A 15,053-nucleotide genomic window follows, 5' to 3' on the forward strand; every position below is an offset into this window, starting at 1 on the left:
AACGTGGTGTACTGGCTAGCATTATGTCAGCTTGACACAAGCTAAAAAGTCATCTGAGAGGAGGGAACCTCAATTAAGAAAATGCTTCCTTAAGGTGGGGCTGTAGGCAAGCCTGTAGGGCATTTTCTTAATTAATGATTGATGGGGGAGTGCCCAGCCCATGGTGGGTGGTTCTATTCCTGAGCTGGCAGTCCTGGGTTCTATAAGAAAGCAGGCTAAGCAAGCCAGAACGCAGTATTCTTTAATAGCATTGGCTCCTGCCCTGTTTGAGTTCCTGTCCTGACTTCCTTCAGAGATGAACAGTGATGTGGAAGCCTAAATCAAATAAACACTTTCTTCCCCAAGTTGCTTTTGGTCATGGTATTTCATCACCCTAACTAAGACACATGGGAGTAGTGGTCCACCCTTAATCCACTGTGACTCCATCCTCACTAACCATAGCTATAAAATGGCATTTTCCAATAAGGTCATGTTCAAGATGCTTGTGGCTAAGTCATGAACAACTGAGCCCGAGGACAACAAATTCAACTTGCAACACTTTGTCTGGTTTGTCTAAATGGTGATTAACCCAGGGACGATTTAATGACCCCTTGGGTGTCTCCAGTGATGCGCTGTGTGATTTTCATCAGTTCACGAGCAGGTTGCACCTCGAATATCCCCCAGTCTGTGCATGCATCCCTGGGAACCATGTGTGGTCTGCGAGGCCCTGGTCACCTTTGCCCAGCCCCCTCCAGCTCTTCTCCCTCAAAAGTGTCTCCTTTCCAGACCCGCCCTTCCAATCCCAGCTCCTTTAGCCGCCCTGGATTCCGAGCTCCATTTCCTTAACTCAGCAAAGCTGCCAGCCTCCGGATTCCTTCTCCCTCTGCCCACGCAGCAGCACAGAAACCACCTTCAGGCAGGAAGCCAAGGTGATCTTCAGGCTCAGCATCCCTTTCTCCTTTCTCAGGGATCACAGGCTTAAGTTAAATGAACGTAATTATTTCCTGTCTTTTTTCCAGTGTCCAGTTGTTTAACCCTTCTTATACCACTGTACTCATCTGTATTGACTTTTTTTCAGTGTGTTGAATACTAAGATAAGATAAAAGAACCACAGAACCATATTCCCAGGGTTCTCACAAAGGCCCACTACCAACATTTGATCATTGGCCTTCTCCCAGACACACCTGTAAGCCGGGCAATGTTCGCTGGGTACAATCCCCTCTGAAGCCAAGGGGAAGGTAACTGATTATAGCGCAGCATCCCTAAACATCAGGCAATCCTGAGAAACCATGGGATCTGCCTTGCCGTATGTAGCTGCTGTGGCTCCCTGGTTTCATTGTTATGCTCCATGGAGTAACTGGGAAGACATTCAAGTTTCTGTCAAACATTTGAGTTCAGATGTGCCAAATTATCTTAATCCAACTCAATACTTTCTCTAAATTCTCCAGAAAGACAGAAGAAATAACTTCCGATAGAATGTGTAACTCATCCTAAGTGTCTTGGGGTCTGGCCACTGGGTCTCAGTTCCCACTTGTCTATTTACTGCTATTTGAACTTTGGCAGGTTCCCTCTGGGTTCCCTGGTGCCTGGAATGGAGATTATACATTGCGTAATTGTATTTTGAGTATAAAAAGGAGCATACGTCTGCCACCATAACCCACTTTGCAGCTGACTCACAGGAAAGCAGCCTGGGCTTAGCATTGTAGTAGGAGGTTCCCAGAAGGACCTGTACCCCAACATCTTCCACAACACCTTCTCCTGTGCTCTTCACCGACAGATAGGCCAGCACGTCTTGGGGCTTTGTTCGGCATTTTAAAAAATTACACTTACTCTTACGAGGCAGAAACCATCAGATCAGGGCTTGCTGTTGGTCCTTTGGAAGGGGCTGGTTTCCAGGTGTTCACTGGTGGAACTTTATATAAAGGCAGATGTGAATGAGAGTTTGGAGCGGGGAGGCTGGCAAAACAAGGCCGCCTGCCTACCCAGGGTGAGTCCAGAGCTTCTTCAAGCTGCAAGAGGAATCTCGTGTGCACCCAAACTGAGACTCAGTTGTATCACCATTCCACAAAGAGTTCCCACCCCAAGGCGATTTCATACGGGCTCAACGCTGATCGGGCAACAGACGTCTAGATTCAAAACCCCGTCGAGAGCATTTGTAACACAGGCACGAAATAAGCCATGGATACTCCCATCCCTGGGCGTTCTGAAGGGGAGGAGGTGGTGTGATTCCTAGTCCAGGGAGTGACTGTTGTCAGCAGATGTTGTCCCATTCTCCTCAGCCAGCCTGCAGACCCGCCGGAGGCCTCCTCGGCACAGTCAGACCATGGACTCACCCACAATCCCCTCTCCTGCTTTTCCATGGAAACAATGAAAAAATTATTCCACATCCTCCCAACACTATTTTTAGTGCCACCATTTGCTACAGAAGCACTGGCTTCGTTCTCTCACCTTAGAGGCACAGCATTTCACTGACAGGGGCTGAGGAACAGCTACCTCACACGGTTTATCTGTCACTCAGCCACAAATTAGTAACTGCCCAAATACTGGCTATTAAAATATTTTTGTGATTAAGAATTCCATACTCTGTATCAAATCAGCAAGATACCATTTTCCTATCAAAGAGGTTAAGGACATTGCTGTGAAGATAGTTGACTGTTGACGTTGTGTGATGACCAGAGAAATACTGCAAACTGCAGAACCGGACCAGGAGGTAGGCTGTCTGTAAAGGAGGCGGGCAGGGGTTGTGCACACCCTCGCCGGGATGCAGATGTGAGGCTGTGCTTGGCCGTCAGTGGTTAAGCTTGGAGCAGGCCCTCCCTGATCCCCCAGAAAAGGAGGATGGAAAGTACATTCCCTAAGATCCTGGGCAGATCTCAGTTTCCAAATCTAAATTCCAGTCACGTAGCACATCGTGCTGGGGAGGCAAGAGAAGCTCCGGGAAGCTCCATCTAAATGAAAACCGTGAACGGCATTGGGTACCAGAAGCACAGCAGCGTGCTCATTGGCAGAGATTATCACTCTTATTCAGCGCCTCACATTTAGACTCCCACATTTGTCCTCCTTGTTTCTAAATTAGTCAGGGTAAAGACTTTTAAAAGATTAACTGGTTTAAAGTCACATTTGCGAAAAGGAGCTATGTGGGCCAGCACATAAATCAGAGACACACTTGTTTTCTTTCTCTGCCTGAGAGAAAAGTAGTGATTTGGACTTTTCCTTGATAATTAGAGTCTCCAGCTCTCTTACTTTAAATATTATTCCATATGAAAGCAATACTATTGTTATTGGTATTGTCCTCAATCAGCTTCCGGATTCTTCCAAACCTGACCGCACATTAGGATAAACAAGTAACAAGTCTTCTCAGAAACAAGGGGGGTTAAGCATTCAACCACGGTTTTCTATGGAAAATAGTGTTATTGATGTCTAAAACCAACACAATTTTGACATTTAGGCATCCCAAATGAAAGAACACATCTTTTTGAAAGGGAGGAGAGGATTAATAATAATTCCTGTAACATCTGGGAGGGCTAAATGGAAATTGTTTTAGAAGCAACGTGATGGACATCGAGGAAAAGTCTACATGTTGTGGAAAGACATTTAAAGAGCTGTTAAGATTCCAAAACAGATCACCAGTGTTGAACAGGAAAAGGATCACCAACAGCAGTAGGAACAAATGGAGCCTCTTAGCTAAAGAGTCTGAGTCCTATTAGAGGGGGTCAATGGTAAGTTTAGAAGAGTAAGGATTAAGCTTATTCAGGCAGCATTTGACCCTAGTGTGTCGGCTGGACCACTGTGACAGACCACGCCAGTGAGCAGCGACTGGAACATATCTAAATAAATGTTTTATTAGTCACCTATTGTGATAATAAATTGCCACAAACTTAGTGCGGTGTGAGTGTGTGTGGTGCATGTGGATGTTTGTGTGCCTGACATGCATGTGGATGTGTGTGTGGTGCATGCACGTGTACCCATGCATATGTGGAGAGCAGCAGAAAATGCACGTGTCCTGTTCTAGTTCTGTGTTCCTTTATTCCTTGGAGACAGGGGTTCTCACTGGAGCTGTTTCGCTGTTTGGGCTAAGCGGGTTGACCAGCAAGCTCATCCGTCCTCCTCTCTCTGTCCCATGATGTGGGTGCTGAGGATCTGAACTCAGGTCTCCACGAGTGTGCAACACTGAGCATCTCTCTAGTTCAAACTGGTGGTTCTAAACAACACAATCCTTTTATAGTTCTGGGGATTCGAGTCCTGGTAGGAATCTCACTGGGGTAAAACCAAGGAGGCTTAAGGGGGAAGACACTGTCTTTAGCATTGGGATTCCCACTTTCCCGGGCCTGTGGCCCCTTCCTCCACTCTAAAGCAGTATCCAGTGGAGTTCTACTGTCTCCTGCAGGCTCTCAGGACTGTCCCTTCTCCCATGAGCAGCTTTACGACTGTGTTGCCCCCCCAACCCCGCCCCCATGATCCAACAAACTCCTCCCATCCTGCACTCGGCTGACGAATGATCACATTTCTGTAACTTTAACTTCCTATGAAGAAACAAACCCATATATTCACAAGAGTCTATGGTGGGAGCTGGAATACAGTGTCTGGGAGTAGCCATGGGTGGCAGGGACTCAGGGACAAATGAAAATAGGAACAGTTGTGTCTCAGGCCTGTGGGTGCCAGAGCCTTAGGCTCATTCATACCAACTCCCCCTGGAAGTCCTGTCTGCAACTCTTAAAGGAAGAAAATGCTGGAAAATACACACCGGAGGTCATCCACATACCGTCAAGGAATGCTGTGACATATCCCAGAAACACAGCAGTAGTAAAATCCTAAATATTAAATTGTAAAATAAGCCACGCACGTAGCAAAATGTTAGCAAGTTGTTAAGAATTTAGACTTACGAAGACTTCATTATCACATGGGGAAATACTTGTAGTATAATGTAGTTCTTTAAAAAGATTATAAAATTATTTGTCTTTACCTTAACTATGTTTGTTTGTTTTTTGTTTTTTGATGGGGATGAGGATTGAGCCGAGGTTTGGGGTGTTCTAGGCAAGTGCTCTGCCTTTGAGGTACATCCCCTTCCCTGTGCCTTAACTTCATCCAAGTAGGAGACTTCAGTACCATTTTTAATAGTAAAAAAAAAAAAAAAAAAAAAAATAGAAACACACCAACGAAACAGCGGCAGCAGTGGCCTCTGGGGTTGATAGTGCTGGTGATCTCCTCTTCTTTCTCATCATGTTGGGTCCATCTGTTCAGAAAACAATTAAACACACAAAGAAAGGCCCGGTAAGGCTAGAGAACTCTTTTATGTGTTTCATCCGAGCGGTTCTGGGCATTTTCTTGGCAGCCAGGCCTGGCTGTAGGATCAGAGGAAGTTGGTGTAAATTGTGGTTTTAAACAGAAAAGCATCATGGGAGGACCAAGGGCTCAGGGCACTCACTCACTGCCGATGCCGGGGAGAGTGAGTGGTATAGAGTGGCTGCCATGGGGATCAAGGCCATGGGGCTGGGCTGGGGGAAACCTGTGGGCTAAGGCAGAAGGGAAGGGAACAGAGCATTGAGGAATGACTGGAAGTAGGTAGGTCAGTTTGGGAAGAGTGGGAGCCACAGCCTCATAGGGGGACCACGCCAACCGTGGTGGAAGTTGACTTTGGGAGTCTCCCTTCAGTGCTCTCTGGAGGTAGACTCTCTCAGTTGAGCCCAGAGTTGACAGCTGTTGGAGGATCCCTTGTCACCGCTTTCTGAGTGACGGCTAGAATTCCTGGCCAGACGGCCATGATCTCAGCCAGCGTTTACGTAGGTACCAGGGGTTCAAACTCCAGCCATTGCTCTCATACCTCCCAGCTCAACTCCACCACTGCCACCAAGGCTTTCCTGGGCAGCAAGCCTGTGGCTTAGAGGATGACAACCAGGCTGGTTCCTGGCTCCAGAGCTCCACCCACAGAGCTTGCCTGTGGGCTCTCTGCTTTCTGAATCTAAGTGATTCATTGGATGTCTTCCAGGAACCCACAAGCAGAGTCTGGGGATGAATTGTCCCAAAGGACACAATGTCCCCACTGCCAGCTTAGGTGAGAAAGCCCATGGCTTACGTCTCTTCACTGCACTATAAGCCTTTCATTTAACCAAAAGAACCTGCAAGGCAGTGGAGGCTCGTTCTAGCTAAATCTCCTTATCGACAATGGTGACGACGGTGCCAGGGAATGTCCTGGTCTGCTTTCTATAACTGTGGCAGGAAACTGACCAGAAGCAACGTGGTGGTGGTGGTGGTGGTGGTGGTGGTGGTGGTGGTGGACCGGTATTTGACTTACACCCCACGTCACAGTCCATCATTTAGAGAAGCCAGGGCAGGACCTCCAGCAGAAACTGGGAGGCAGAGACCTGAAGGGAGACCCGTGGGAATGTTGTTTCCTGGCTTTTTTTTTTTTCAACAGCCCAGGACCACCTGCCCAAAGGTGGCACCACCCACAGTGAACCGGGGCCTCCTCCATCAATCATCAGTCCAGATAATGTCCCCCAAGAATGCTTACAGGCCAATCTAATGGAAGCATTCCCTCAATTGAGGTTCCCTTTCTCTGATGACTCTAGCTGGTGTCAAGTTGACCAAAAACTAACACCGGAATAATTGAGTGGAAAGGAAATAGAAATACTTTAAAATGTAAAAATTAAAAGCTTTTTAAAATGTTGCTTTCTGATGCCCCGAAGGAGGCCTCTTTCAGGGGGGCTAGTTAAGGCTCAGTCTCCTTTTCTAAATCCGAAAGCTTCTTTGTCGTTGGTGTTAGAGGCCCCTTGGAGAGGGGCAGCCCTGCTCAGCAATAAGAACACAGACCGTGGGTTCAGACGCTGGCTTTGCCACTAGGTACCTCTGTGACTGTGGCTGCGGTCCTTGCTTTTTTGCCGACAGCATGGAAAAAGTCCCTCGCTTGTAACATGGCAGTCACCGTGGATCTTGGCTCAGGGTTCTGCTGGAGACCAAAGCGGTTCACTGAGTGACCTGCTTGGGAATGGCTTGGAACGGCATCTGACTTTTGACATACAAGACTCAGGATAGCACGGCCTTCTTTGTCCTGTCAGGGGGGTCTCCTCCCTTGGAAGGGGAGGTTTAGGGATGGCTAAGACAGATTTACTAACATCTGGAAAGCCACCCAGATGTGCTCTTGGCTGAGCTCTGGTTTCTGTGGGCTTTAAGAAACTGTTTCCTTTGAAGTTCCACAAAGCCTTACTTGAACCTATTAGCTTTTTCTCGACTGTCTTGAAGGCTTGGGGATGGAGGTGCTAAGTAAGGGCTTCATGGACAGCAGCTGAGAACCAGAGTTGTCCATGAAGGGAAAAGTCCCTGGGAGTGGGCAAGACAGGCAGCTCTTCCTTCTCACATCCCCTCCTTGGAAAGCAGAAAGGTCCTCACTCTCCAGCCTACAGATAATTTTCCATGTTGCTAACCTAGTCACAAAGTTCGCAACCACTTTCTATTTTGGGTGTTGACACCGTGTTCTCAGCCTTAGCTAATCACCAAGATCCTCTGGGTTTTTTTTTTCCCCCCTCTGAAACCCTCCAGGAACTTCAAAAGCCACCCACAAGCACATACAAATAAAGCCAGAGGCTTCTGATACTCTGGAAACAAAATTCTTAGGTTAGAAAGACAATTTATGGAGTCAATAAATATTTAGTGGTTACAGCCGTGCAGAATACATGTGGATCAGAATAGCAAGCATCAGCAAGCTCAAGGTGGGTGAGGGCATGGGTTTGCTTGTAGCCGTTCAGTTTAGTTTGAGGATTTCAAACAAGGCAAACATACACACCTAACCAATTCATTTTCTCCTCCGTGAGTCACCTGCTCACTGTGAATCGTTGTTAATTTGGGGGCTGGGAGACTGATTCACGGTTTGTTTATGTTCTTTTCATAGAGGGAATTTAATTCATTTAACCATCAAAGGGGACTTTTAAGTGACTAGCTTGAACCAAAGGGATTGATTACATCAAAAAGTTAAAAAGGCAACTAACTTCCTTTCATGTATCCAACAAAATGACATCTATCACCAAGTTCTTTTCCCGTCTTCCTATTCTGCTTGGGATTTTGGTCTCATTTTTCAGCCAGCTGTGGGGAGAAGCTTTTCCAAATATTGGTGCAAGTGTGGGCTTTGGGGGTTCTGGGTGTCCCTGGTCGCAAGCCTTCACCCCCACGGCTCAACGGTGGGGGTGTGGATTCCTCTAGATCTCCCAATAACTCGACATCGCTGCGAAGTCAGAACTCCGAGGCCACCCACTCCAGTGCCACTGTCTGATGGTAGAATTATCTCTTCCAGCTGGGGCTCATGTTACAGCAGCCTGGGTGCCCTTCTGGGACTCAGTTGACTTTCCTCGTACTTTCTCCTTGGCACGATGATATCGAGGTGCTGGTTGGTGTGATCCTGGAGAGATGGTTGTGGGCCGTGCCAGCAGACCAAAGCTTGGGGGAAAGTGGCACTCTAGAGGTAGCTGATTAGCTGAGCAGGTATTCAGAGCCAGTTCGTGTCTTCCCAAAGTGGGGCAGCGCCTCAGTTAAATGTGAGGGGGGTGGGGAAGCAAGGCTGAGCTATCTCCTCCAGCCTTCCTTCCCACACTTGCCAGTGCCACAGCAATGATTCACCTAGAGACGGGGCGGCAGCTTCCCCCATGAGCCTTCAGACGCTCGGACCCACAAGGTTATGAAACAACAACTTTTACTTGTATTCGTATGCGTACGTCCCTCCCTTGCACCCAGGCGCCCACTCTCCGAGGACCAAGTGGCAGGGAGGTGGCGCGCAGGTGTCCCGATCGGGGGCGTCCCCGTCCCCGCGGGGTCCCCGGGCCCTCGGGCCGCGCGCAGACAGGGGCCGGCCAGGCTCCCAGCTCCGCAGCGCCGCCGCGTGGGGTGGCCAGGGTCCCGCGTGCCCGGCGGGAGCGGCGCGGGGGAGGCGCGCGGGCCTGGGCGGCGCGGAGCAGAGCTGAGCCGAGCGGAGCAGCCGCGTCCGCCCCCGCCGGGCCGCGCGCAGCCGAGCCGGGAGCCCGCGAGCGCGCGCCCAGCGCAGGGCCAGCGCGGCCGCCCGAGGGTCGCGCCCGCGTCCGCGTCCATCCCCCGGCCGCAGACCCCGCGCTCCCCCGCGCCCTACCGCCACCTGCTGCGCGGTGCCGCCGGCCCTCGACGCTGCGGCCGGGGGTCAGCGCGCACCCCGGCGGAGCAGCCCCCGCGTGTCCCCGCGGACTGAGCCCTTCCCGGCGCGCTTGCCAAGCACGGCCACGCTCCGGTGCCAGGTACCTGGGACGGTCTGAAATGGCGTGGCCACGCGGCGCGCGTGGGGCGCAGACCCCGCAGGGTTGGAGGGAGTCGGGGCCGGGGGTTTGGTGTGTTCCCGAAGTCTTGTCCCCACATGGAGCCGGGGAGGTGGTGGAGGGCAGAGCCCAGACAGCTCGGGCTCTTCGGACCTGGGGCCCACGCCAACCTCCCTCCCCCCCGTGGGGGCCACGGCCACGACACCGTGGCCGGTGGGGCCGAGAGGAGCCAGACGCGCAAGTGCCCGAAGTTTTCCTCTGAGCGCTTTGCTGGACTTAACTTTGAAATGTGAGGCAGAGCCGAGCAGTTTAACCAGTTTTAACACTAAGAAAACAGAGGCAGAGGGGGAGAAAGGCTTGCTGCGTGCGGTTTCAATTCTTAGTACTGGGCATAGTCGTGTCTGTCTCCAAAGGCCACGGAGAGGGAGACGAGTGGTCACATTGTCTTCCTTATGCTTCGGGTCATGGTTTATTTAACAGGTCTGGGGCTTAGGTTACAAGCCACCGGGAGGGATTCTGAGTTTAATCTTAGCGCTGTTCAAAATTTGAATCAACAAATATTTGTTGAGCAGTCATTTCGCTTCCAGTGGAAGGTGTACATGTGCTGAGAGTCTTAAGTAGTTGCCCAAAGGAGCTCGCGTTTGGCTTTTGAAATGCAAGGGGAAAGGAAGACCGCCGTGTGACTGGACTTGTGGCCTGCAGGTGGACAGTTGGCATCGCGTCAGAATTGAACCAGAAAATCCAAGTGGGAGACAAGCACCTGTGTGATCCCTTGGGAGCCCACCTGGCGCCTTCCAGAACTATTTTGAAGTATGCCCCCTCCTTTGGCGGAGGCTGGAACTTCCTTCCCTTTACCTAAACACATAGCAACGACGAAATAGAATCTCCCCGGGCTGGTGTTCCTTGGGAGCTTAGTCATGCAGACACACACCTGAGATGACTGAGGACTGGGGCCACCTCGAGAGCGCTTTGGGATTATAAAATGGTGGAGAGACAGCTCCGTGGGGTGGTGTGAAGATGCCTTCCCTGCCTCGAGCTGGGCTGGATTCCAGGCTCAGTCCTAGTGTTGTGCAATTCCTTGTCTTGGAGCATGAGACAAGAGGGAGAAATCAGGGAGACTGGTCATGGATTTTCATATTTAATGCTTCAAAAGGTTGCATGAAACATTCCTAGTAACATTACTGATTTTTTTTTTTTTTTTGGTAACCCTGGAGACATTTGTCTTTGACTAACGGATGTTGTGGGTTTGCTATGCCTCTCCAGCAGTCCTTCCCATGTATTGAATCAGTGTAGTATCCAGTAAGTGTAGTATCCATCTGGCAGCCCCTGGCAAGTGCCATGAAATTTGGCACAGGGTAGGCTGTCTGCTAGGATAGTTGACCTAGGTGATCACCACTCAGCGTGGTTCCTTGGTCCTTATCAAATCTTGCTGTGAAGTCTTGGTTTGCCCTTATGGAGAATGAGAGAAATGGAGATAGTACTCTGAGCACGTGTGTGTGTGTGTGTGTGTGTGTGTGTGTGTGTGTGTGTGTGTGTACGTGTGTGTACATGGACAGCCAAAGTCCCATACTGAAAGCCTAGCCTCCGTGGTGATGGTTTTATGATATGGTACCTTCTTCATGGGGTTAGAGCGTGTTTCCCCTCCTTTGGCAGTGTGAGAACACAGTGAGGTACCATCTGTGAGTCAGGAAACAATCCTCGCCGGTTACCAGATCAGCTGATGCTTGGATCTTAGACTTCCAGAACTGTGAGCAACAAACTTCTGCTGTTTATAAGCCACTCAGTCTCCAGTACTTTGTTACAGCAGCCGGAATGGTATGTAGCAGCCAGCTCTCAGAGTGTTCTCAGCTACAATGAGAGACTATGTGGGAAGGCCTGGGGGCCCTCCTGTGGGCTAAGTTTTCTGGGACCGCCTGGTAGGCCCGCATTTGACTTGGCAAGCTTGAGACTCTGTGCCTTCCCCCTGGAAGTCAGCCCAGGCAGATAGTCTTATAAATATTGTTTGTGTTGTACAGAGACTCAGTGAAAGCATCCGAATCAGAATAGATACATTTCCTGCTACAGGCTTGTTGTGAAGGGATACAGCTTTGTTTTTTGTTGTTTGTTTTTTGTTTTGTTTTGTTTTAACGTGAACTTAATTTTGCCTCCCAGATAGAGTGTTTTGGCTTCCTTTTTGGTATACTTAGTGGTAGGATTCTGTTTCCTTTGGGCCTGATTCAAGGGATATTTCAATCACTGTATAGCTTAAAGCAGCTTGCTCCCCCTGTCTTTCTTGTTGAGGTGGTGACTAGGCACCAGGAAAAAGCCACAGTGACATCTGGACATGGGGAGGGTGGCCTCTTTTGTGTTGGTTTTCTTGCTGTTCTCCAGGGAGCCTCTCCTCCTCAGCCCCCCCCCCCCCACCCTGCTCCAATGCTCCAATGGTCTCCTGGCTAGGGTTTCTACTGAGTATTATTTAGCTGGGTCTCACTCTTGGCTTTTGCATAGCTCCTCAGACTCCTCCTCCTAAGGCTTCATCAAGGTCCCTATTAGGTATGGGACAGCCTGTGGAGGCTCTCAGAAACCACACTAGGCTGCCACTTTTGCATTTCTGGGCAGCCCTTTCCCAACATTACACATGGGAAGCTGGACCAACGCTCCCCGTACTTGCCGCCTCCTCCTCAACCTTTCAGAGGTTCTGAGGGCAGAGATCTTTCCCAGTCCATCTCCTCCCAGGACCAGAAGAGCTTTTCCATACCTGTGGCCAAGAATGTTTCATAGGTTGTTTCTGCTGTAGTTGAACTCCAGGCTTAGAGCAGGACTTTGCACTGGAACAGGTAGGCTTTTTCACTGATCTGTGACAGGAATATAAACATAAGTTTTTTTTTTTTAGTATGAGGGCATCATTTTCTGGCACAGCAAGGTGACTATAGGCAAAAACAACTTATTATACATTTCAAATCCAAAAAGAAAATATTTTACAGAGTGGTGGTGGCACACGCCTTTAATCCCAGCACTCGGGAGGCAGAGGTAGGAAGATCTCTGTGAGTTTGAGGCCAGCCTGGGCTGCAGAGTGAGTTCCAGAACACCCAATGCTACACAGAGAAACCCTGTCTAGGAGGGGAAAAAAAGAGGAAGAAAAAAATATTTTGCATGCTCCTAATGCAAGGAAATAATAAACTGCTTGGGGCGATGGATATGCCTCTTGTCCTGATTTGATCATCACACTTTGTGGTACACAGACGGAAATATCACAGTATTCCCCTCCACCATAATTTAAATTGCAATCTCATACTAACTACCCTACTCCCCTGTCCCTGGAGAAACTGGGTGTCCCAGGGATGTGGGAGAGAGGAAAACACGGAGGGAAAAACTAAGAAAGCAAGGCAGGAAAGTGCCTCCACTCCCTTCGGTAGGCTGGCCTGGGCTGTATGCACCGGACTTCTTAATTTCCACAAATTAATGCGGATTCCTGTTTCTGGGGCTGCCGCTTCATCTTAAGAACACCCCACTGTGTGCATGGCATTTGGGATGAGACAGTAGATGACGGAAAAGCCTGTCCCAGTTGCTTCTTCCGAGGGCTTAGGAGTCATCTAGGGGGCAAGGCAGGCCCTTAGGAAGGCTGACGCTCTGTGTCTGAGGCCCGGCTTTTGCTCATACTAAGGTGCTGGAGGTGAAGCTTCTTGGAAGAGGTGAGCTCTTGGAAGAGGTGAGCCTTCAAATAGACTTAGCCGCATGAATGTGAGAAGGAGCCCGGGACCACTAAAGCATCCTTTGCATCTGCCAGCAATGTGTCTGGCTGGTGTGCACATCTGTGGACCTGGTGGGACCAACAGTGTCACCAGCAGGCAGGACAGCTAGAGTACCCGGCATACTAAGCTCTTCTTGTTATCTCCAAGCTGAACGGACATGCTGACTTCTTATCACATCCTGTTAATGATTCTCATCAAATCCAGAAAATGATTTTGAACTTTTAGGTCAGGTTAAAAAAAAAAAAAAAAAGATCCTGAGAACATGTGTGTGATTCTGAAAATGTGCCCCCAAACTCTTTGTATTGATTTAAGAGCTCTCTTGCCCCCACTAGCCTGAGCTCAGTGGCTGCCATGTCTCTGTAACCTTAGTAGTGAGCAGACAGGAAACGAAGGCACAGGTGTGCCAGCATCAACCGCCAGCCTCGGAATTTCTGTCAGCGTTCCTGAGGAGATTCCTGGGAGGAGGCGATCTCAAGTAGTTTTTGTGATTAAGTTTTCTGTGAAAAGTAACCAAAGCCTTTGGGGAGGTGAGGGAGGCGTGGGAAGGAGGTTATCGGTTCCTCAGGCCTTTGCCTAGCCGTGGTGTGTGGGACTAACTTCTAAATGTATGCAGTTGCAGAACTTCCAGAAATACTTGCCGTTACCTCTGAAGTCCACACCCGAATTTCTCATGGCTCTGCATCCAAATTCTCATGTCTGTGGGAGGCACCAGCCCATTAGTTGTGCTGCACACAGTCTCCAGGAGACACTTAGAAGGACATCGTCTCCGTGTGGGACATGGGAATGTCAAAGGGACTTTGCTTTCTCACCGTGGGGAGTCCATTCCAGTGAGGTCAGGCTTTGGTTTCTGCACTACTGCTTAGAAGCATGTGACCTCAGGCTCCCCATGGAATAGGAATGGTGATGTACACACACACACACACACACACACACACACACACACACACACACACACGCTCTACACACGTATTATGTTAGGTATTAAATAATCCCTTATTAATTATTTGCAAGTACTGACCTTAGAAGAATGCAGAACGATGATATGTCTCAATGGATAGAGGCATCTATCCCAAGTCTTTGACCTGAGTTTCATGCCTTGAACTCATATGGTAGAAGGAGAGGTTGTCCTCTGGTCTCTACATGTGCACTCACACATATGTGCACGCTCACAAAATAAAATGTTTAAATAGAAGAATGTGTGAGGGCATTGATTAGAATTCCCAATTAGAATCTCCTGTGAAGCAATACAAAACATTAAAGGGTTCTTCAGTGTTTGGGGTCTGATATTATTTCAGAAGAATGGGCATATCTGTAGTACGTAGTGCTCCAGAGCAGAACTGATGATAGATGATGCCATGTGGGCAATGACCTTGATGCAATTTTAAACATGCAGTGATAAGCAAGGATAGGTGGAGAGATACCGTTAGGCAAGATGAAGGCCCACAGCATCTGCATGCTATATTACAAGTATTCCCATTTCCATCTCTCTGCAGTATCATACTTCCCCACTAAAACGTGGTTCCAAAGACCAGACTTGAAGTACTAGCAGTGAAGCCATACATATTGTAGGTGCTCCGAGCCAAGGATGTACTTGCTACTAAGGGAACATCGGACTACTCTGTTCTCCATATCTGGACTTAGATGACCAGAACAGGTGTCAACCCATGGGTAACTGGATTATGCCTGGATATTAGGTTCCTCTATATAGAGTCATATGCATATGAATATTGAGTGTCTTTTCTGTATTTAGAGTGTCATAATATCTGAGGCCCAGCTGTCTTGGGTATATTTAGGACTTAGTGAACATCAGGCATCTTTTGGGCCTCCCAACTCTTGCTATCTGTATTTAATACACACATGCCTTATTTAGTATTTCTTTGTATTACATATATCTTACAGGATTCATGTAACGCGTTTGCAACCTTTTCCTCTGAACTCAATGTTTTAAAACAGTAAACCCAAGGCATATAAAAGATTGCCTCAAATTGGTTTCTCAATATTGTTTTCTGGATTGGTTATATTTTTGTGAAATTATTCTCTTATTGATATAGGTGAGCTGAGGTGCCTGGGGACC

The 15,053-nt window shown here is 48.8% G+C and overlaps 1 protein-coding gene across 1 annotated transcript in view; it reads left to right on the forward strand.

Annotated features, from left to right (window-relative positions):
- The first annotated feature begins 9,013 nt into the window (after positions 1-9,013).
- The window catches only part of Cracdl (CRACD like), a 121,531-nt gene continuing 115,491 nt past the window's right edge, over positions 9,014-15,053 (forward strand). Inside the window, exon 1 of the mRNA XM_076557468.1 lies at positions 9,014-9,230. The gene's annotated coding sequence lies outside the window, so the exon portion shown is untranslated. The remainder of the gene's footprint in view (positions 9,231-15,053) is intronic.

Source organism: Peromyscus maniculatus, chromosome 21 (genome assembly GCF_049852395.1).
Source record: "Peromyscus maniculatus bairdii isolate BWxNUB_F1_BW_parent chromosome 21, HU_Pman_BW_mat_3.1, whole genome shotgun sequence".
Taxonomy (NCBI): Eukaryota; Metazoa; Chordata; class Mammalia; order Rodentia; family Cricetidae; genus Peromyscus; species Peromyscus maniculatus.